This window comes from Arvicola amphibius, chromosome 11 (genome assembly GCF_903992535.2).
Source record: "Arvicola amphibius chromosome 11, mArvAmp1.2, whole genome shotgun sequence".
Taxonomy (NCBI): Eukaryota; Metazoa; Chordata; class Mammalia; order Rodentia; family Cricetidae; genus Arvicola; species Arvicola amphibius.
In genome coordinates, this window is record NC_052057.2 from 88065155 (window position 1) to 88089366 (window position 24212).

The window sequence follows — 24212 nt, forward strand, 5'->3', positions numbered from 1 at the left end:
AAAGGGATAGAGGCCTAGAGAGCAAGAGGCAACCATTTCTGGGAAAATACACAGTAAATACAGAAAAGCAGAAGCCAGTGTATGGTTGGGAGGTGCTGAGTGGTAGCCCCGAGGCTCCTGGGTTCCCTGGTTTGTGGCCCCCTCAGGCCTTGAAGCAGGCATCTGCCCCCTCCCCCCAGGAATGCAGCAGAGGACATACTGTTCAAGTTAAAATGGATAGTGGTGTACACCTTTAATCCCAGCACTTGGGAGGTGGAAGCAGGCGAATCTCTGTGAGTTGGAGGTTAGTCTGGTCTATAGAGTGAGTTCTGGCACAAGCCAGGACTGTTACACAGAGAAACCCTGACTCGAAAAACCACACACACACACACACACACACATGCGTGAACAGAAAATCGAGTTAAAGTAGCATTGACACAGTGGGGTGTGACGTCATGCTAACACCATCCATCTCCTGCAGAAGCAAATGCCGAGACCTAAACTGTGTAGACAATCCACACCGCGTTAGCAGAGGGCTGACAGACCCAGTTTCTCTGCTAGCATTGGCTGAGGCAGGATGAAAACAGGAGGAAAGGGGGTGCTTTTAAGTAGTGTACATACAAACTGTTCTTCAAATCTGGGCGGGTTACATAGCTGACTTCCTGCCCAAGCCTTAATGCCCTTGTATATTAAACAGAGTTGACATCAGTAGATGACTTAATAGGGGATCCAGCACAATCCACACAGTGGGCAACAGCACACAGCTAAGAGAAGGCACCCCTTGAACATGACGAGAGTACATCTGAACTAAAGTCTCCTGTTAATTCCCAAGTCTTTCCCAGCACGTGATCCTGCCTGGGTCCCTTACCTACCAGCTGCAGGTGATGAGCCCAAAGGGCCGCCCTGGGCATGCGCCGTACACTCAGCATTTCACAGCGCACAGCACAGCGGTGCTCGGCTTCAGCGCAGGGCTGGCTGGGATCGGGAGTCCTCGTGGAGATGGGGGTGATAAGTGTGGCTGGTCATCGGGGAGGCTCTGTGGTTCTTTCTCACTGTCATGGCACCACACACTGACCATCAGGCACTTTCAGGAAGATGCTCTCTGAGGTAAGGTGGAGTTAGGTAGAGAGCAGGTTCCCAGAATTCCCTGCCTGATGCAGAATCGTCCTAGCTCAGGTTATCCATGGGTAGGTATCTCCTAGCTAAGGACGTCTTCTAAATTACATATTGCCCAGGCTTTAAGTTCCGGACAGAGATGAACAATAGGCAATAATAAAACATGAAAAATACCAAATTATCACATCAGTTACTATGAATTATTCAAAATTAAAATTGTGCCACATCAGGTTGGAGGGATGAATCAGCAGTTACGAGCACTGGCTGCTCTTCCAGAGGTCCTGAGTTCAATTCCCGGCACCCACATGGCGGCTCAACACCATCTATAACTGTCTGTAGTCCCATGGAATCTGACTCCCTCTTCTGGTGTGCAGACATGCATGCAGACAAAACACCCATAAACATAAATACATACGTTAACTAAAAAAAAAAAAAAAAGAAAGAAAGAAACCTAAGTATGTAAAAAAAAATTCTGCGACATCTTTGCAAGGACAGATTCTTAATGTGAACCACTGTGGCCAGGGTTAACAGGAATGACACTGAACTTAAATTCTTACTATATGACCAAAATTAATCCCAGAGATATCCATTCCCAAGAGTTTTAAACAACTTAAAATAGTTACTTCTGTCAGCATAGTCTAATTATTACCATAGTCAAATTACTTCTACAATGAAAATACATTTAATTAGTTCAGCTTTGAGAGTCTTCAGGAGACAACCCAAAGAAATCACAAATTTCAGGTCAACCTGAGAGACAACAAAGCTTCAGACATTCTTGGCAGGATGGCAGACTAACCTTCTTTCTTTGATATTTTTCTCAGTAAGAAAACCTGGGTTCACCTTGGTGGGAGACTGAGTTTCCTCTCTCAGCTTCACCTCTTAGATGCTCTCAGAGTCCGGAAGTCTTTTCTCGTAGGTCTCCCAGCACCCTGTGACCGGAAGGACTGCACAGGCTGCACCTCAGGCATCAGGTGTCCAGAAGCTGGAAAGGAGAGGCACTAAGAGCAATGCCTGCAGTTGGTGACCCCATCAAATCAGACTTAAATAAGACTCGGCTCTATTCCGGGGATGGAGGAGGATGACGGAAGCAGGAAAATTACTACCTTAAGTCTTAAGCTTTCTGGCCCAGCCAAAGCCTCTGTGTGGCTCTTAGACACAACTCTGACTGCCCCTGGATTTTAAAACCCAAGTGATGGTGTTTCAGAGGGGAAACCGCTTTTCTCACAGTTGAGCCTTCCGATCCATGACAGAACAGTTTGAAAACATGACCTCAGAAACCACTCTATTTTATTTTATTTTTTTAATATTTACAATTTTTTAAAATGTGTGTGTGCCTGTGTGTGCAGAAGTCAGAAAAGGATGTCCAATCCCCTGGAGCCAGGGCTACCGGCAATCATGAGCTGCCCGACATGGGTGCTGGGAACTGAACTCGTGTCCTCTGGTAGAGCAGCGAATGCTCTCAACCTCCCAGCCATCTCTCCAACTATGCGTTTTATTTTTATAATCTGAGACACTCGAGAGTTTTCAAGGCAAAGTCTAGTTAACTCAGAGTTGTGATAGAAACGCCACTCATAGGTATTTATCTAACCGATCTGGATTCATGCAATTATACAAAACTTATACATAAGCATTCTCGGCAGAGTAGCTCATAACAACCAAAGCGAAGAGGGCACGGCAGTACCATGCATAAGGTCACAGAAGACACAAGACTCACACACAGTTTACATTCTGACAGCAAACTAAGCGGAAGTACCCAGACATAAAAATCACATATGGCTAACTCCCAGGATAGAAAACCCAAAGACAGTAGTGGCTTCCAGGGGAGGAAGGGAGGAAATGGGAACAGCTAGGTGAGGGCTTTCTTTTGGGGGAAATGAGGATGTTCTAGACTTAGTGGTGATGACTCACCTTTGTAACTATGCTGAAAACCAAGTTTTAACAGAGGAGTTCAGTTCTGCAATGCTACAAACAAGCAGACCAGAGTTTATGGCTAACCTAGTGCATGTTGAATGCTGTAGGCAAGACATTCAAACCATCTTTGTCTGCCTCGTTTCCTCCTCTGCAAAACAGGGGTGATAACAAAAGAATTATTTGTACAGGTACTGTGAGATCAAATAAGAAAGTAAAATGTTTGTCACAAAGGTGACGTACAGAAAAGTTCCCAACAAAATCCACGTGAGAGAAACAATAGGAGCTGGCTCTCAGCCAGTGCACCTTCCAACCTTCCTGGGATAGTCTCCATGAATTCTACCAGACTCAATAAACAAATAATTTTCTTTTTTTTCCTTGTTTTTTTGAGACGGTTTCTCTGTGTAACTTTGGAGCCTGTCTTGGGACTCACTCTGTATACCAGGCTCTCTCTCTCTCTCTCTCTCTCTATGAGATGATGTGGGAGTCCCCTCTGTATGCTGGGTGTGGCCTTATTGGAGGAAGTGCATCAGTGGGGGTTGGCTGTGGGATTGTGATAACTCAAGCCAGCCTAGTGTCTGATGTGGGAGGGTCTTCTGTTTGAGTTCATTTCATTGGTTAATAAAGAAACTGCCTGGCTCATTTGATAGGCCGGCCCTTAGGTGGGTGGAATAGGCAGAACAGAATGCTGGGAAGGGAAGTGAGTAAATCGCCATGCCTCTCCTCAGTGAGACAGATGCAATGGAGCCAGCCACCAGGTCAGACATGCTGAATCTTTCCCGGTAAGACACCACTTTGTGGTGCTACACAGATTATTAGATATGGGTTAGTCAAGATGTGAGTAAGAGGCTGAAACTAATGGGCCAGACGAATACAGTTTGTGTGTTGTTATTTCGGGGCATAAGCTAGCTATGCGGGAGCCGGGCGGGATGAGAAGCAGGCCTGCCCGCAGCTCCTCACTACATAGTCTCTCTCTTCCTATACCTTTCAATCCAATCTCAACTACTTCTTCAGCAAATACCATGTCTGTCTACCTGACACCATGTTTCCTACCATGACAATAATGGATGAAATCTCTGACCTACAAGCCAGCCTCAATTAAATATTTTCCTTTCTAAAATTTGTCACAATCATGGTGTCTCTTCACAACAATAGAAATCCTAATTAAAACAGAACTTGGTATCAGGAGTGGGGTGTTTCTGTGGCAGGCCTGACCATGCTGCTTGTTGGCATAGTGTGGACTTTGGATTACAAAAGAATTTAATTTATTTTAAAAAAAAAACATGCTTTAAATGGGGCTTAATGGGCCATGCTAGTAGGAACATGGAAGACAGTAGTGTTGAGGGAAATTTGAGCTGTGGGGGCCTGACCCAAGAAGTTTCAGAAAAGAATATCAATATATAGCCTACAGACAATTCTTGTAATATATTGGTGAAAAAGGTGGCTGCTTTCTGCCCTTGTCCACAAAACGTGCCTGAACTAAATTGAAGAGTTGTGGATTAATATCTTTGACAGAGAAGATTTCCAGATAGCCTAGTATTGACTGTTGCTTATTAGTGGCCACACTTATGCAGATCTATAATGAAAGGGGACAAGATGAGCAAGGAAAAATATCAAATGTACAATTTGAGGAGAAAAGAAGCACCAAAAAGTGTAATGGGGTCAAGTCAAATGCCCAAGGAGATAAAAGTTTAAAGAAAAACTTGATGCTAAATGTAATAAAGAGACTGGTGACCTCATGGCAATACCCTACCCAGCTAAACTTTCCGACTTATGAAAATTAATTAAAGGAAAGTTTAGGTCTGGATGTGATGGCACACACCTTTAATTCTGGTACTCAGGAGGCAGAAAACAGGTAGATTTCTGAGTTCAAGGCTAGCCTGGTCTACAGATCGAGTTCTAGGACAGCCGATCTTAGGCAGTGAAGAAAACCATCAAAAACAGAAAGCTGATATAAATGTATTTGAACAAGGGGGTCATGTTCCAGCCCTGCAAGCAGCAGTACAAACAGCAGAACATGGCAGCTTAGGTCATATGGTTCTGGCTTTAGAGTCAAGGACAGAATAAAGGGGTTATGGAATCTCCCTGTCTGTGACTAAGGAAACGCCCTGAGGTTAGGGGTATCCCTGCATGGAGGCATAGGGAGGCCACTGTATGAAACTATGAAGGATGAAGCCTGGATTGCCTTTGAGATCCTAAGATGTTGCAGATGCCAAAGTCATGGGATGCCTGCTAAGGAAAGTTGCCAAGAGGGTGTGGAACCAACCCAAGAGAAAGAGAGAAGTGTGTTGCAGTCAACAAAGCTGAAAGGAGTTGGGGATCTGAAGAGTGTTTTGACTTCAGACATGGAGGCGCAGTTTGGAGTTTGCCCAGCTGGTTTTCTGTCTTGTTTCAGTACAGTATTTCCTCAGAATTAGAGCAAGAGATTGCTATGAGTCTCTGAAGAGACTTTAAACTCTGAACGTTTAAACAGTGTTGGGACTGTGATAGACTATGATGACTTTCAAAGTTGGACTGAATCTATTTTGTATTACGATATGGCTACAAGCCTATGGGAGCCAGGGAGTGGACCATGGTGGTTTGAATAGGAATGGCCCCATAGGCTCATATATTTGAATGCTAGGTTATAAGGAGTGGTGCTACTTGAGAAGGATTAGGAGGTGTGGCCTTGTCGGAGTAGATGTGATCTTGCTGAAGGAAGTGTGTCACTGGGGCTGGGCTTTGAGGTTTTGAAAGCTCAAGCCAGGCCCAGTGTCCCTCTCTTCCTGTTGACTTCCAATCCAGATGTAGAACTTTCAGCTCCTTCTCCAGCACCACGTCTGCCTGCATACTTCCATGTTTCCCATCATGATGAAAATGGACTAACCCTCTAAACTGTAAGCCAGCCCTGATTAAATGTTTTCCTTTATAAGTGTTGCCATGGTCATGGTGTCTCTTCACATGTTCACAGCAACAGAACATTGACTAACACATAATCCTAGCCATTAAAAGCTTATATGCAGGCAATTAAGGGCAATTTGTTATCATACAGCTTCTTGCCATTCAAGTTCATACCTGAAGCTGTAATTTGAAGATGAAGCGGCAATCACTCATCTTAACGGGTAATAAGCATGTACTTTGAGGGACACCTTATCACTGTTTAAAGTTGTTTCTTTGTTGTTTGTTTTGTTTTTGGGACAGGAACTCACTATGCAGCCCTGGCAGGTCTAGAACTCATTTAAATAGACCAGGTTGGGCTCAAACTCTCTGGCATTTGCCTGCCTTTTCCATCCTAAATGCTAGGATTAAGGACATGTACCACCATGCCCAGCAAGGCTTACATCATTTAGCGAGCCAGTAGGGCATACATTACCTATGACGCAGATAACAGAGGGTTCATAGAAAATGTGCACAGGGCTTCTTTTAAGTAGCTCTCAGTTTTAAAATATAGATTCCTCATAGTATTTTTCTGAACATTCCAACTAATATAGATCTTATTGCAATTTCTGCCTTTCTTATCATTACAATAATATCTAGAATATGCTTATAAAATTCTCCATTGTTCCCCTTCTACTGTTTCCTCCCTAGTTTACTAACCCAGACTGAAGCTGCTGCATAGCTATCCAGCTTTGCATGGTCCTGGTCTCCCCAACCCCAAGCAGATTAAGTCTCCTGCACATCAAGCTAGGCACGTTCTTTAGTCATCGCCAAATTCACTCAGCATCTAATGAATGAGGATTCTGGCTAGAGAGGCAGCAATACCAGTACCAGCATCTGGAAAACATTAGTGCCTGAACTCTGCAGCCTTGGAGGGGTAGGGCTCCATCTGGAGAAAATAGAAAGTTTCATCGCGGCAAGCATGAGAACTTGGGTTCAAACCCCAGAACCTACATAAAGCTGGACATAGTAGCTCATTTCTATCATCTTAGCATTCTCGTAATGAGCTAGGAGAAAGCTCATGGACCAGCTAGCCTGGAGTATGCAGTGTGAAAAAAACAGACTCTGCCTCAAACAAGGTGGAAAGTAAGACTGACACACTGACACACAGATACGCACGCACACATGCACGCACGCATGCATACACACGCACAGAGATACATGCACCCGGACTCACACAGAGAACACATACATCATATGCACATACACAAAATACAATCAATAACACAGTTACCTCCTCCCGAGGGCATAGCACAGCTTGCATAAAAAGATCTGCAGCGGAGCTTTGCAAGAACTCCACAAGATGACCAACGATGGCAGTCGTACAGCTCACTCAAGCCCTTTGCGGTTTCCCACTGCGTCACTGAGAAGAGCAGCTGGGACAGCACAAAAGGGCAAAGGCAGCAGCCCAGACTGAGGTCTAACATTCACACAGCTTTTCCTGGTGGACATGGATTGTGGGTGAGTCTCCCTTTAATCCTCCCTACAACCCAAGGCTAGCCATATCACACCTTTGTTTCCAGCTAAACCTGCCGTCAGGCCACCGCCTAATAACAGCAGGTGGGTACAGGGGAGCAGTCACTGTGGGTCCTTTGCGTCCCTAGTCAGGGAGTCAGCTTCCTCTGTTGGGTCACAGGTAGGCAAACTCTCTAGTAGTCTCACAGGTAAAACCGCACTTGACTTAGATCCCATCTGTGGAAGGAAGCGCTAACCTCGTCACTGTTGTTGGGTTCTCACTGCAGCAGGAAGAGTGTCCTGTGTACTCTAGGCCGGGCACAGGGTGGAGTTCAGGCAAATGAGCATCTATCTATACACCACGCGACAGCCATCAGTAAAAACAAAACACAAAGTCTACAGCACTGATCTTTTGGGGGGGTATGCATACTGAGCTATTTTTTTTTTGTATTTTTAAATTCTCCCCTCCCCACACACATAATATTTTTATTAATGATTTGGGAATTCCACACACTGCACTGTGATTACACTTGATTCCAATTCCTCCCAAGTCCACCCTCCCACCCTTGTACCCTCCCTCCCGGAAAGAAAAAAAAATACACCAAGTCCAATTTGTGTTGTCCGTATACTCACTGGAGCATGGTCAGACTCCCAGTGGCCAGCCCTGAAAGGTAACTGAGTCCTTTTCCAGCCCGGCCGCCAGAAGCCATCAACTGTGAAAAGCTCCTTTATCAGCATCTTTATCTTGATTTTTAAGGACCCTCTTCAAAAGCTTCCCATCTGGATCATCTGGATTGTTTCTATTGGGCGGGGGCTGTCATAGATGCCTTTAATGTCTCTCATTCTCAGTTATGAATCTGTACCCACTTTTACCACAGCAAAAGAAGCTTTCTTGCCCTTAGCAGCTGGCAGCAACATGGATTATGGACTCCCACACGGCCTCTGGCAGCAGCGCAGACCGCAGACCGCAGACCTCAACATGACCTCTGGTGGCAGCATGGGCCATGGACAGCACATCAACATGTCCTACAGGGGCAGCAGAGACCATGGATGCCACCATGGCCACCAGAAGCATCATGGACCATGGAGGTCTTTCTTAACCCAGAAAATTCATGTTTCTTCACCTCTTGTTGTTGCTCGGAGTCAGGGTGACCGTGTGATTGGGCAGCAGCCTGCTGCATCACCCTGCCAGCCCTACTCAGCAACAACATATTCCTTTGTCACCAAAGCCACGCTCTCATTTGTCACAGCCACTGTGTCTCTCGTTCTGCTTCTCTCTCTGTGCAGCACTTCGTTCAGCCATTCATCTTTGCATCTCTCTATCACACATTGGTTTATGAAGCTGGCATTGCAAACTGCTGTGTGCCACGGCTTTACATGAAAATAATCTGGTCCAAGGTTTCTGAAGCATCATGAACTCTGGACTGTTGCTGAGACTCCTCTTGGATGTTGTTGCCCAGATCTTGCAGCTGGGCAGTGCATCTGGGGGCAGGATCCATATAAACTCCGGATCACTGCGCACCTCCCTGCCCTCAGCACCAGCCTCGTTGGGCACACACCATCATGCTTGCAGCCTGAGGGCAGTGTCACGGCCCTTTCCACTCTGTGCTCAGTTCTTATTTATTTTACTCTTTGAAAAAAAATTTAAATGATGCCTTTTATTTATGCGCGTTGATGTTTTGCTTGCATGTATGTCTGTGTGAAGGTGTCAGATCCTCTGGAACTAGAGTTAAGACAGTTGTGAGCTGCCATGTAGGTGCTGAGAATTGAACCAGGGTCCCCTGGAAGAGCAACCGACCTCTGAGTCATCTCTCCAGCCCTATTTTACTCTTCCTATCTGGGGTGTCAAAATACCATGGCCAGAGGGGGCTGGAGAGATGGCTCAGAGGTTAAGAGCATTGCCTGCTCTTCCAAAGGTCCTGAGTTCAATTCCCAGCAACCACATGGTGGCTCACAACCCTCTGTAATGGGGTCTGGTGCCCTCTTCTGGCCTACAGGCCTACACACAGACAGAATATTGTATACATGATAAATAAATAAAACATTAAAAAAAATCATGGACAGAGAAAATACAGTCTATAGCGTCAAAATCTTCAGACCAAGTATTTTCCCAGAGTAGTTAGCCTTTGGATATTCTTTAAAGATTTTTAAAATTTATTTTATGTGAATGCATGTGTGCCTGCATGAGTTATGTATGTGTGTCTGCATGAGTTATGCATGTGTGTCTGTCTACATGAGTTATGTGTGTTTGCATGAGTTATGTATGTGTGTCTGCATGAGTCATGTATGTGTGTCTGCATGAGTTATGTATGTGTGTCTGTCTACATGAGTTATGTGTGTCTGCATGAGTTAATATGTGTGCCTACATGAGTTTAAGTGCACACTGATGCATGCAGGTGACCACGGGGAGAACAGAGGGCATCACATCCCCTGGAAGTGGAATCTTCAGAAGTTGTGAGCAGCCAGATGTAGGTGCTGAAAAACAAACCTGGGATCTCTGCAGGAGCAGTAAGTGTTCTTAACAGCTAAGTCATCTCTCCAGCCCCAGTCTTGGATATTTTATCTGGTTTTATACTGTAGACATTTGGGGCTTATGACTTACAAACACCTAATGAAAGCCAAAGGTTTACAATCCATTCCCACTTCTTAAATCAGGATGCCCTCGGGCCTCAGGAAGAAATTTAGCCCTCAGTACTTACACTTGCAATAAAGTTAATCATTAGGAAGTTTTAAATATACATTCTGTTTTAATGAGCTTTATTAAGGTAGTGTTTGGGGAACCGTACTCTTGTTTAATTGATTGACACTGTGAATGTCTTAGTCTCTTTTCCCTAAAGAAGCTGCATGCCCCACATAGCAGGCTGGAGTCCAGAGAGTCTCACTAAGGTTACCCAGGATCGACAAGGCCTGTTCTCCCACCTGCCAAGAGTGCAGCACAAGCTCACCAAGAGGAGTGGGTGGGGTGGCGATGGGGACCCTTCTTACCTCTCCACCCTCCTGTGACCTGAGCAGGCCTCAGTGGCTCAGGTGCTCCTGTCCCTGTTCCACTTGGGCTTCCTTCTTATTACATGCTTAGATGCAGTCTACTCCACTCAGCCCCAGGTCTGGAGAGACAGACAGACAGACACAGACGGAAACCCTGTCTGTGTTCACACTACATCCAGTGTATCCTGGTGAGACCTGGCAGCACACTTCCAAACATTTGTCAAGAGGACGAGATGGTGAGAGAAGAATGCGAAAAGAGGACCCGGAGTCTGATGCGAATGATCACCCTAGTTATCAAAATCACTTAACACAAGCACTGACCTGACGAAAGCAAGAAATGTCGTTCCCTCCACTCTTAAGAGAGGGAACACATTTGCTTTTGCCTGCTGTGAATGTGCCGGTGATGTTAGGCCTCATCACAGGAAGCAAGGAACCTAGATTGCTTCTCTGTCTGCAATAAAACACTGACCAAAAGCAACTTCGGGAGGAAAGAGCTTATTACATCTTACAGGCCACAGTCCGTCACTGAGACGTCAAGGCAGGAACTCAAGGCAGGAACTGAAACAGACCATGGAAGAACACTGCTTACTAGCTGGCTTCTGGGTTCATGTCCAGCCATTTTTTCTTTCTTTGATTTATTTTATATGTATAGACAACTTGTCTGCATATGTCTGTGAACCACATCCATCCATGCCTGATCCCTGAGGAGGACAGAAGAGGGTGTCAGAAGGATCTCCTGGGACCAGAGTTATAGACAGTTGTGAGCGGCCATGGGTGCTAGGAATGGAACCCAGGTCCTGTGGAAGAACAGTCAGCACTCTTAACCACTGAGCCATGTCTTCATGCTTCGACTTTCTTTCATTTATTTGTTTGTTTGTTTGTTCTCACCATGTAGCCTTGCTGGCATGGAAGTCATTGAGATCTGCCTGTAACTGCCCCTCGAGTGCTGGGGGCGCTGGGACAAAGGCCTGTGCCAAGCCTGGCTCAGCCACCTTTCTTGTGTCTTCCAGGACCACATGTCCAGGGGTAGCACAGTTGGCTGGGCCCTCCTACATCAACCAGCAATTAGGAAAATGCCCTATACACATTGCTACAGGCCAATCTGATGGAGGCAAGGCCTCACCTCTTCCCAGGTGCGTCAAGTTGCCAGCCAAGATTAGCCATCATGGTAAACCTCTACTGAGCAAAACCCACCCACTTATTATCTTCTGTGTCCCTTCTTCAAGCTAAGAAAAGACCTCTTTCCACAAGTAGGTTGGATTTTTGGTTTTGTTTTTTGGTTTCGGTGACAAGAGCAACAACCAAAGCTTGTGGTCTTCACACTCATCTCTCCTTTGGATGTCAGGATGACAACCAGAATCAACTCAGTGGCCAGAGACAATGCTTCAAGTCAGCCATGACACTGCCTGATTGTCTTTACAAATTAAACTTTTTCCTTGCGGTCACATTGAGCTGCACCATTAACACATGACATGGGACAAGAGAAGATGGCTTTCCCATTACCAGGGTGTCAGCTTTGTAATGTGATACAATGCAGTAGTCACTTAGACTTTTATCATCACAGCATTCTGAAGAGCTGACTCCAAATAATCCTTGGAGAGAGGAGTCTTAAAACAGACACCTTCTGTAGGTAGAGAGCTGCCTAGCGTGTGTGAGGCCTTGGGGTCAATCCCCTTGTACTACAAGAAAGAGAGAAAATGGAAAGCAACTTTTAAATATTGCACATAAACAGAACAAAGATTATTCACAATATCGACCTGAGTCATCAACAAAATGAAAAGTAGTGTTTCCAAGTGAAGTCAAATACAATGAGCCGTTAGGCCCTGGAGTGATGGTTCAGGGGTTAAAAGCACTGCTGTTCTTACAGAGTGTGGGGGCTCACAGAAGTCTGAGGTCTGAGAGTTTAAGCCTACTCTTGCTCCTTCAAGGATATGAGGGGAGGTTTGACCCAGGAAGTGGCAGCTTACGGGATGCTTGGTCTAAGGTGTGGTTGATACATGTCCTGCCTAAACAACAGAATGCATAACTCAGGATATAGCTGCTTGATGCTTCAGGTATTGAAGCAGGTAATTGCTCTGTTTGTCCTTTGTGTCATGGTAAAGCAGTCTTTTGCCTTCTTCCCCCAGTTTTGGATTGGGGTATATAAGCATATGGAAAATAAACTTGGGCAAATTCAGGATTCACTAGATTACACCCTGGTTCTATCCTATGTCTCTATATTTCTTTCATATCTATGTTCCTCCTATCTAATATTCCTAATCCACACACCCTTACCCTAGAATGTTCGAACCCCTAGATGGTGACGAAAACAGAGGTCCCAAGTTGGGTTCCCAGCACCATGTCAGGTTGCTCAAAACCACCATAATTTCAGTTTTAGGAAATCATATGCCCTCTTCCAGCCCCTGCAAATGGGAGATATAGCCTCAAAATAGACACACTGTCTACAGATGTATGTGTTATACACACAAACAGACAAATAAACAAAATTAAAACTATTCTTAACTAAAACCAAACAACAGATCTACACTTGGGCTGGATTCCAGACAATTAAATATATACGTATATATCATGTATATTATATGTATATGAATATTCATTTCTGTGTGCATATGCAGGTTCACATGTACGTGGGTCCATGTGTATGCACATGCATGTGGAGGCCAGAGGTCAACCTCACATGTCATTTTTTAGACACTGTTCACTTTTCTTTAAGACAGTGTCTCTCACTGGCCAGCGGTTTAGTATTCACGGATCTGCCCGTCTTTCCCTCCCCAGCACTGGACTTAAAGTGTGTGGTACCTCACTCAGATATTTTCTGTGGGTTCTGGGATCAAACTGAAGGCAGGCACTTTCCCTAACCCAGGAAATCCAATCTTGTCATTACCACCGGGCCCCCTCTGATAACTCCTTCCTGGGCCCCTGGGAGAAGCTAGTTTCTCTACCATGCGTACTCTGGAAAGAAGCTGTGTCCGCAGAGGCTGGTTGGATAATTAAAATTTCAGTACTGTGGAGAGGTTAGAATATTACAGGTCCAAAAGGCTAGTTATCTTATTTTGGGCTAATGTTAGCCCCCCAGAACAGCCATTCCTTGCCCACCTTTATGCTGGAACTAATCTTGTGATTAACAGACAAAAGCCTTTTAGACTCTATTGGCTTAGCAGACTCCTAGCTTCCACAATCCCAAAGCTAAGAATGTCATCAGTTAGCACCTCGGACCTATAGAAGAGCTCCCTAAATCTTGCTCTATCTTTCTGGTATACCATCACTGTATCTTAAACTTGCCTTGACTTATGGCTTTCTTTGTTCTGTAAAGCTATGAAACTCTTTCATGCTGGAACATGGAATTTGAGGTAAACTAAAATCATATTCTTGGGTTATGGCCACTCAAAACTGGCTCCAGAATAAACTCTTATTCCCTTTAAGATGAGAGTTGTGTTTTTTACATTGACAACACCCATCCCCAACCCCTCTCAACCTGTATGGGACACAGGGAGCAATGACAGCTTTGAGGATAATGGATCAATCACAGGCAGAAGTAATGCACACTCACACACTCATTCATGGTGGTTGCAAGCAACAGGTTCCTTGCAATTAGCAGGGTCTCTTTGAACCTGGAGATAGCAGCATTCTATTCTTCAATGGAACATCTTATTAGCCAGTAGGCTTGCTAACTTACTCCCATTGACTGGTACAAAGAAGGAGAGAACTGAAGACGGTCTAGGAGAGTACGCCAAGAAAGCCTTCCCTCGACGTGTAGATCCCTGATTCCCAAGACACCTAGTCTTCGTTTCTAATTCTATTGACATGATAAAACTCTTGAAAAAAGCAGCTTATAAGAGAAATGTTCATGCTGGCTCTTAGTTTACATGTGGGCCCTACTATGCTGGAGCTGGAATTGGCATCACAGTGGGGAAAGCCAATTGGCATCATATTGGGGAAAGTCAATGCAGCTGTCATTCATGTCAATCCAGGCAGGAAGCAGAAGGCAAATGCATCCCATTATTCAGTTCCTTTCCTTCTCTTACAGAGGCCAGGGTCCCAGGCAGAGAATGGACCCACCCACAAGGGAGAAGGCCTTCCACTCAACACAAGATAATTTCTCAGGGCATTCCCAAAGTCTTCCTCCTTATTCTAGATTCTGTCAGTGTAGACAGTGGCTGCTTGTTCATTTCCCAGTCACCCAGACCCAAATAATCACACAGAAACTATATTAATTACAACACTATTTGGCCAATAGCTTAGGCATATTTCTAGCTAACTTTTACATCTTAAATTAACCCATTTCTATTAATCTGTGATTCACTACGAGGCTGTTGCCACGGGTAAGGTTCTGGCTAGTGGCTTTCTCCTTCAGCAGCTACATGGCGTATCTCTGACTCCACCTACTCTCTCTATATATCTCTTCCAGCCTGGCTACAAACTGCCCTGGAAAGGCTAGAGGGTAGCTAGAACACAAGGTGGCAAAAGGCTTAGCTGTTCTACCAACCAGTACATATTCATTTGCCCCTGTCTTCCACTCTGTTGATTCTGGCATCTCCTTTCCTCATCCTGACTGTGGCGTAACTGTGAAAGCAGAAGCTAAGAAAAGGAACAGACCCAGTACACTGGCTAGTGTCCCAGACAGGAGGCAAGCCTCCCGCTCCGAAGACAGGTGCATCTCTCAGGCCAAGAAGCCGTCCTTGACTCCCACAGCCACGCAGTTCTCTCTAGGATGTGCATCAGCAAAGGTTTGCCCTGAATCCTTCATTTAGAATTCCTAAGGTGAATTAAGGATTACTATACCTCCCATGGATGCCTAATACTCTATTCAGTGTATGCGTGGTTAAAAGTTTCTTTCTACAAGAGATTTTATTTTATTTTTAATTCTGTGCATGCGTACATGATTGCCCCCCTCTCTCTCTCTCTCCCTCTCCCTCTCCCTCCCCCTCTCCCTCTCCCTGAGTGTCTGTGTGGAGCGCATGAGTGGAGGTGCAGAAGGCGGCAAAAGGTGCTAAGACTCTGGAGCTGGAATTGCAGGCAGCTGGGAGCTGCCCCATACAGGCGCTAGGAACTGAACTCAGGTCTTCTGTAAGAACAGCATGTATTATTAATTGCTGAGCCACCTCTTCGGCCCCCTCGACAGTGTGATTTCTAACACTCAAATGTAGAAATGTGAGAAGTAGATTTTCTAGATGCAGCTCAGATTGTCATACGATGCGGCTGCTACTAGAACCTTCCTACGTCACACGCTAAGACTTTTGTATCAGTTTCTCTCGAATCGTCTCAAAGCAAGCTCTCTTGGTCAGACATCCCTTCCTGTAGTCCTCCGACCTGGCTGCCCCCTGCTAGCCCTTACTGACTCTAGCTAGGTTGGAGCTCTGCCAGCCGGTGAAGGGTGCTTTCTGGGAAAGTGGAGCTCCCAGACGCTGTGCCTCTGAAAGTAAACCAGGCTTCTGGACTCCCTGCTGTGAGGACAGAGCATCTCACTTCAGTAAGTTCACCACAGAATCAGGCCAAACCTACAGGGATCCCAAACAACTATTCCCTTTCCCTTTCCTCAAGTAAAATACTTGAGGGGGCTGGAGAGATGGGTCAGTGGCTAAGGCCACATCAAATGGTTCACAACTGCCTGTAACTCTAGCCCCTGGGGAATCTGCCACCTCTGGCTCCCATGAGCATCTGTACTCACACGTGTATAAACCACACAGAGATACAACAATTAAAAATAATTTAGAAATCTGAAAACAAAGATCCTCGGGATGGTTAATCTTGTGTGTCAACCGGACTAAGCTAAGGGGTACCCAGAGAATGGATGTGACATTATTTGTGGTTCCAGAAGAGATTAGCCTTTGAGTTTTTGCCCCGAGTACAGGGGAAGACCCTCCTCTATTTAGGTGGGCATCACCCAACCCCACAACCCCCACCCTGAGCTCCAACTGAACAGGAAGACAGGGGAAGGTTGAAGGCTCTGTCCCACCATACTGGGAATTACCATCTCTGCTTTACATTTTCTTGTTTCTCAGGCCTTCAGTCTTAAGCTAGACTTTCCACATGAGCTCTCAGGCTCTCCTTGGTCTGTTCTCCGGCCTGCTGTGGTACATTGTTCCCCTTCTCAGTCTGTACAGACATGTCAGCCGTTACCTTTTGAGTCTCCTAGGGCTATATGAGCATGCAGCTCCTAGAGATTTTGCTCTCCTGGGGAGCCTGACTACTAAATGGTTTAGGAGTTCTAACTCCACAGTCTGCTTGGAAAACGGTCAACAGAGCATCGGGAGTTCCCACCCCATCTTCTCTTCGGTAGTAGCCACAGTTGCAGCGTGAGGAAGCACACTACTTCAGAGCTTGCAAACAGGACTGCTGAGGGCTGGCAACTCCTGTCACCCCCTCTTCCTTGGGGGGGGGGTTATAGATTACAAAAGGTTGGAGCACGGTTCTACAATAATGGGAGATTCAAGCTCCTATTTCTGGTTCACGGATGTATGATCATCATGGTTCTAAATGTCAAAAACAGGGCTGTGGGGAAAGTTGGGTGGGACGGGCAATTCAAACCACATAGGACGATGAAAAACTGAACCCATGGCAGTCAGCACACACACACACACTGCTCAGAAGCAAAGCAGCAGCTGTGACCGTAAGAAGGAGCCTCAGGAAGAACTCAAAGCACACAGAACAGCAACCTGGGGCTGAGCATCCAGAGAGCAGGCTGGAGGAAGACCGAGCAACGGAGAGTGTGGAAGGCCAGGGCAAGCCATTTCTAGGCAGACAGCCTGAGCTGTCTCTGAAGGAAGGCGGCCTGTGGGTGAAAAGCCGAGCTGAGGGAACTGACCTGCCCTTCTGGGGAGGGCTATACAAACCTGACTTCACTTGCTTTGAGTAAAAACCATACAAACAGACTTCATTTGCCAGCTAACCAATTCCACACGAGCTCATTTTATTGAAAGATATGCTTGACAGCCAAAAGGACTACACCATTATCAAGCACCAGAGACAGTGAATTATTCTAGGGTTATTCTAGGAGATCAGGTTACCAGCTCAGCCATAACGATTTATTAGTGCTGGAAATGCCAGCATAGTGACTCTGACATATTCCCGCCTCCATTCTCGGTACTCTGACTAGTTATGGCTCCTCACTGACTGCTGCCCGCTACGGGGGAGCTTCTCTGAGGCGCTGCCATTTTTTTATTCTGTACCTATGTGTGCACAGCGCTACCCCTCAAAGTCCCTGCAGGGTCTCCAGCAATGAACTGGTCCAACAGCAGAGAAGGCCTTTTGAAATGCCTTTTGCATTTGACATTTCTGTGACTGTCTCTGGGGGCAGAATCTGTCCTTTGGTACACCGAGAGCCGGGCATGCCGGGCCTCTCCTGCTGATGCTAAGACGTAAATGAGGACGTGACTGCTCCAAGGTGTGGCTGAGATGGTTTTACTGTCTATGTGAGGGAGAGTACAGCTAAGGGCATCCGGAAGAATCCATGGGAGGAGAGAGCTGGGAAGAGCAGGAGGGAGAGCAAAGGACAGGGGACCAAGAGCCAAGAGCAGAGGAAGAGAACACGAAGCTGAAATGGCAGGCTTATACAGGGAAGAGAAGGTAGGAGAAGGGACGTGAAACCCCTTGGCTGGAGAGGTTTAGCGTAGGGGACAGGGTATGTCCGCCAGGGTGACTCCGTAAAGGATTCTTGTTGAGAGCCTAGAGGCCAGCGCGTGCTTTGGGATGCTAATGGACACCAAGCTAGGGATGTGTGTGTGGAGTTTCCCTGGGACCTGACAAGATGCAATTGGCCTTGAAGAGAGAAGAGGTGGGCACTGCCTAACGCAAACCTTCCAGCCACTAGAGCCTGCAAACATGGCAGCTCCCACAGACAAGAACACAGCAGCAGACCACAGAGACACGCTGCCTCATTCTCTCCTCTGTTGGCCAGGGACCACCATCCTGTATCCCAGTCTAGAAACGTCTGGTGTGATGGAGAGTGTTTAACTGTCAACTTGACAGAATGTAGACTATCCTGGGAGACCCGGCCTATGCGCATGCCTGCGAGGGATTAGAAGAAGACCTGCCCACCATGGCCAGCAGAGGGGAGGTCTTTGTCCAGCAACAGCTCCGGGGCCTGATGAGTGAGATCCCTGCAGTCACCCCTGCAGCAGCCAGGGAAGAGTTTGTCTTGGGTGGGAACTGGAACTTGTCCTGGCTTGTGACTTTCCTCAGCTATCAGGGGGCTAATTGAGACCCACCCTCAAGGACTCTTCCCAGGGGCAGGAGGGACTTGGAGGCTGTCCCATTGCCTGAGGGAGCCCATCTTCACAGGCCAGGGGCTGAATGGGGTGCAGACTCATGAATAGCGCTATGGCTTCAAATGAGGAGGATGGCACTGCCTACCACCAGGTACTAGCACTGGTCTAGGAGATCAGAGCTGTGCCACTGGGCACAGCTGCCATTGACAGGGGAATGGAGATGGACATTCATCATTGAAGGAACGTGCTACACGCAGAACGTCCCAGCCTAGGACTGGCTAGAGGCATGGCAGTCTTCAGGGAGAAACAAAATTTGTTGTCAAGTGACCCCCAGTTAACTTTAGGCACAGGAGATACACACTATAAAGAAGAGCATCTGCACTTCACCTCTCTCTGGCCTTCAGTTTCTTCATACAGACAATGACAGACTTTGAGACAGGCATAGTGCCTAGAACCAAGGAACTGACCTCACCACCCACCACCCCAACTCACATGCCTCGTCCTGGCTAGTCACCAGGATCTAGACCCTCCTGGTTCTTCCTACTCAAATAAGCTTTGAGTCTGTGTCACCCACACCATAAGAAGCCCTCGTTTCTGCCCCTGGACAGATACTAAATCCATCCAGGTTTTAGCTGAGCAAGTACCAGGACACAGGCCATGTATTCCAGCTCTCAGCAGACAACTCACCACAAAATCTGGACAAACCACACCACCTCTCTAGAACTCAGCTTTTGTTATCTGGAAAAAAGAAAAAAAAAAAACAAATGTGATGGCTTAAAATCCTCCTGTTTGCCGGTCCTTGGTGGCGCACACCTTTAATCCCAGCATTTGGGGAGCAGAGGCAGGTGGATCTCTGAGCTGGAGGCCAGTCTGGTCTACAGAGTGAGTTCCAGGACAACCAGGGCTCCACAGGAAAATCCTGTCTTGAGAAACAAACCATATGCAGCACAGCCTGTTCCAGCATCTGTGCAGGCAACTCCCTGCTGCTGCTGTGGGTTCTGTAGCAGATGCAACTAGGCTAATGACACATTTGGAGCTGTCTTGGATGCTGCAGCAAGCGGTGCCAGCCAGAGACAGGAACACACACACTGGCTACAGGGAACTCTTATCAGTCAGATGAGGGAACGCTTCTGGGAGAAACGTGCTTATACAGGTGGAAGAAAGGAGAGGCGGGGAAGAAAGGAAGGAGAAGAAACAAGTAGAGAAAGGATAGAGGAACCCAGAGATGGTGAAGGAGTGCAATTCTAAGCATCAGCTGTAACGAATACGGGCCAAGTAGCCTCCAGAGATAGCCAAGTATGTGTCAGTACTTTGAGGGAGATTTTGAGACACCCTGGAAGCAGGGTGAAAACATTGCAGCTCCATCAGTTCCTAGATTATGTTGGGAGACATGGCCCTGGTGTCCAGAAGAAGGGACGTTAGGAATGGCCATGCGAGGAAGAATAGAGGAGCTGAGGGATAGACGGGGCTGAAGAACATTTGCACTTTTGGATTATGGAGTCTTAGTTGTGATTCCGTGTATCCAACGCTACTAGCTAACGAGAGGGCAGACTTCAGGCAGATCTAGGTCTTGTCCCTCAAATCATGAAGGATCAACCCCTTGTCCCACAGAAACAGGCACACACAGGGGCAGGGGAGGCACAGCACACACATAACTGCAGCTTCCACAGCATCCCCAGGACCTGAGGGGATACAGCAGAGTTCAATATATGAGTCAGGCTTGATGTGACCTGCCTGATGCCTCGGATGCAGACACTTAGGAGAGTGAGGGTGGAGAACAGAACACACAACCCAGGGTGAGATTGCTCCCCAGGTTTCCAGCAGGCCTTGTTTAGGCAGAAGACACTAACTGTGCCCCTATATGTGAGCAGCCTGAGCCAAATGACCCGGAGCAAATGCTGTGCTGTCCCCACGGGTCTGCTGCTCTGCATAGCCAAGGACTCATTTAGAGTGTTCTCAGCAGCAATCCTTGGCTTTCTTCTCACTGAATAAGCATGGCAAAATCATTACTCAAACCTGGGGATTACCTATCTTTCAAAACTGAATTTATAGAATTACATGAGGACCGGGCTCCATGTAACTTAATTTAGCCCATGATATTGTTATAATTGCAGACATGTTCATGGGTACAAGGCATTATGAAGGGGTTGGTAACCAGTTACACTATCCTTTACAATCCTATCAACAATCAACATTGCCACCTTAAGGGCATGGGGACAGTGACCCACCAAAGGAGAAAGAACCTTGTTGATGACTGAGATCCAGCAAGACCCAGAAGAGCTTCATAGGCAACCTCTGAGAGGGTGGGGACACTGCTGATGTGGCCATCCAGCCCCACCACACAATAGGCACTAGCACCACTCCCCAACACTATCAAACAGTAGGAGCTACTCCCCTGTGCATCCCCATGAACCAACAGGGAACCTCTGACCTTCAGTCACCAAAGTGCACTATCGAGCTCTTTTAGGAGTGGGAGATTTGGCCTTAGTTTTACCACCTGATAGTACTAACCCCTAGGATGGTTTTTTTAAGAAGAAGTCTAAATAAGGCCTTGTTTAAAGAACTGGTACAGGGGGAGACTTTTTCCAACTGTTGTTTGAGACATCTGCAGGATCTTTCTACAATAGCCCATCCCTGCCTGTGGGCCATAAAGAAAGTCTGTACTGTGAACTATTTTCTGGTGGACACAAGAGTTTTTAAATATAGCAGAGATATAAGAGTTATACCATCTGTCTTAGTTAGGGTTTCTATTGCTGTGAAGAGACACCATGACCACAGCAACTCTCATAAACACACAACATGTGTCTACATACATACATACATGACACCTGCCTACATACATAAACACACATGTGTCTACATACGTAAACACACACATACATAGAAATGTAAAAATTAATCTTAAAAGATCTCAAAAGAATAATTTACCATTGCATCCCAAGGAATTAGAACAATAAGAACAAACCAAACCATGTTGCTTGTCTTCAGAAGAAAGATCTAACAGCCAATAGCAAGGTAACCGAAAGCTGTTAACCAGCCGTTTCATAGGACAACTATGCAGACAGCCAGTAAGTCACACAAAAGTGCTCACAAGTCAAAGAAAAGAAAAGAAGACAACTACGCTGTTAAAATTTTAGAATTTTAAAAGTCTAAAAATACCAAAGGTGAGACACTCTGGAATGGCGAAGACTCTTGGAATATGAGTTGGTATAACAGACTACATTAGAAAACTGCCTGGGAGTTCCAAACACAGACTTTCTGCAATGAACAATTCCAGTTCTTGGAAAAACATCTAGGAAAAAAAAATACTAACACATACACCAAAGGACACGAGAGTAATGATGTTCCAGCATTAATCCGAACAACAAAACTGTAAAATAAATTATTAATGGCCTATTTAGGCACAAAAGTCATGTGACCTATTTCCACAAACTGTGACCGGTTCTTGGAAGGTTTTTATGTGGGTGGCATTAACTGTTTGGTTACTTACATAACTGAAATGTGACATTCTAGTCAATCTTGCTTCACAAACTGGAACATGAACATTTCCGATCACGTTATAATTTACATTTTAAGCTAAAGAAATAATTACTGCATTCTGAGTCCCTTTGCCATGTATAAAGAAGTATTTCTCTGCTTTCTGTGATGCTCACAGATACTGAAAGAAAACAGTTAAGCCTTTCTGTCCCATAATGAAAATAACCAAAATAGTTAGGTTATATTTAGAAGTATCTCATGTAGTAATTACTTAAACCATACAAAAAGTTGAAAATTCAGATACTTTTAAACTATAAAGTAATCAAAATGTCCATTATGAACAAAGGTACAAATTATGCTCTTCAGTGCATTTATAGTCTATTTATACTAGATGGCAAGCTGAATCAACAAGCAATTACCATCCACAGACACAGGGACAAACCTCACAAGCAACCTGATAAGCTAAAGAAAGACTGTTGCATAATCAACCTTGACAGAGCTAGGAAATGGGCAAAATAACCTGTTGTGGCAAAAGTGAGAGAGGACGTATGCTCAGTGGGGCTGGGAAGCAAGAAGGTTCTAGAAAGGCAACAGCATTCCGCTCTAACCCTAACACAATCACCCCTGACCTGTACACGTGGCACCTTTTATAATTTAGTTTATGCATTAGGGTGTTTTGCCTGCATACACCTCTGTCTGAGTACCACATTGTGCCTGGAGCCGGTGGAGGTCAGAAGGTGTCAGGTACCCTGGAACTGGAGTTATGAATGGTTGGGAGCCACCGTGTGGGTTCTGGGATCAAACTCTAGTACTCTGCAAGAATGACAAGGGCTCCAGCCCCTCCACTTGACATATATTCTTTTTTGTCCCAGACAGGTTCTCTGTGTAACAGTCCTGGCTGTCCTGGAACTTGTTCCATAGACCAGGCTGACCTCGAACTCACAGAGATCTGCCTGTCTCTGCCTCCCAAGTGCTGGGATTAAAGGCGTGTGTCACTATTGCCCAGACACTTGGCATATTTTAACCAAAAACCTAAAAGAAAAAAACGTTATGAACGATAAGCTTTTTGGACCAGGTTTTCCTGAGGGGAAACAACTTATTCTTTAAAAGGCAGTGAGGAGTATGACTTCCTCCCCCATCGGTACCTCTGTAAAACTGCCACTAAAGCACCGTGTGCCGTGGCACCTAGCTGCTAGGCCTTGCAGCGTTTCTGCCACTGCTAAGGTCCTCCTTCCAATTGCTTCAGCAGCACTGGGGAACACAGGAAATACTGTCTTCTAGTCCAGCAAACATAGATCCTCACAGGCTGCAAGGCTGGCTCCCCATAAGCCGGGACCACACCTCTGCCCCAAATGAGGGCAGTTACTGCTGGTTTTGTTGCCTTGGCCTTCGGAGGAGGTGAGACCATGTCCAGATGGTGCCTCTGCCCTCTGCTTCATGGTGAGAAGTGTGCAGTGGGCCTGCATGTGTGGTTGAAATTTACCTGACAGTAGTTTATGTGTGGAGCGGGTACAGTACAAAGACCGATCGATACACAGAAGAGATCTTTGCCACATTGCTTTGGTGATCCTGAGACCTGGCCACACTCCATGGGATGAGCTTAAAGTTTAACAAGAATGGAATTTACTGGCGTTTTAAAAATAGCATGAGAATGGAGTAAAAAATGTTTAAAAAGTATAAGGTATTTGTTACCCCTTCTATACTATCTATACATTGACGTTCAAGGCTTCTTAAGTGACCTTGTAACTGATCTCAACTTGACTTCTTCAGAGCTCCAAGCCCAGCCATGATAGTCGTTACTTCTACCACACTTCAGACCAGGTTGGGAGACCGTTTTCTCTTCTGCATCCACCACACCTCCTCTCAGATGATAAGAACAAAGAAATCCAATTACTTCTCACAAAAACCACTTACACAAAATATGAATGCCGTATTTTTTCTTCCCTAGGGAGCAGTGACATCAGCAATATGATCAAATTACCGATGATATTAAAAATAGCCAAGAAAAGTTTAGTAAGTCAAGCTGTGCTTTCAGAATTTCACAAGCATTATTCTAGGTAACCCTCTATGGTTATATAGAATATATAACCTTGTGGTTATATATTCTCACGTGGTTAACTTATTCACAGGCTTATTTTACAGACAGAAAATGAACGGTTGCTGGGTGGT

The 24212-nt window shown here is 45.8% G+C and overlaps 1 protein-coding gene across 3 annotated transcripts in view; it reads right to left on the bottom strand.

Annotated features, from left to right (window-relative positions):
• Ankrd6 (ankyrin repeat domain 6) overlaps positions 1–24212 on the bottom strand; it is a 141992-nt gene that overhangs the window by 63207 nt on the left and 54573 nt on the right. The gene's annotated exons all lie outside the window — the stretch shown is intronic.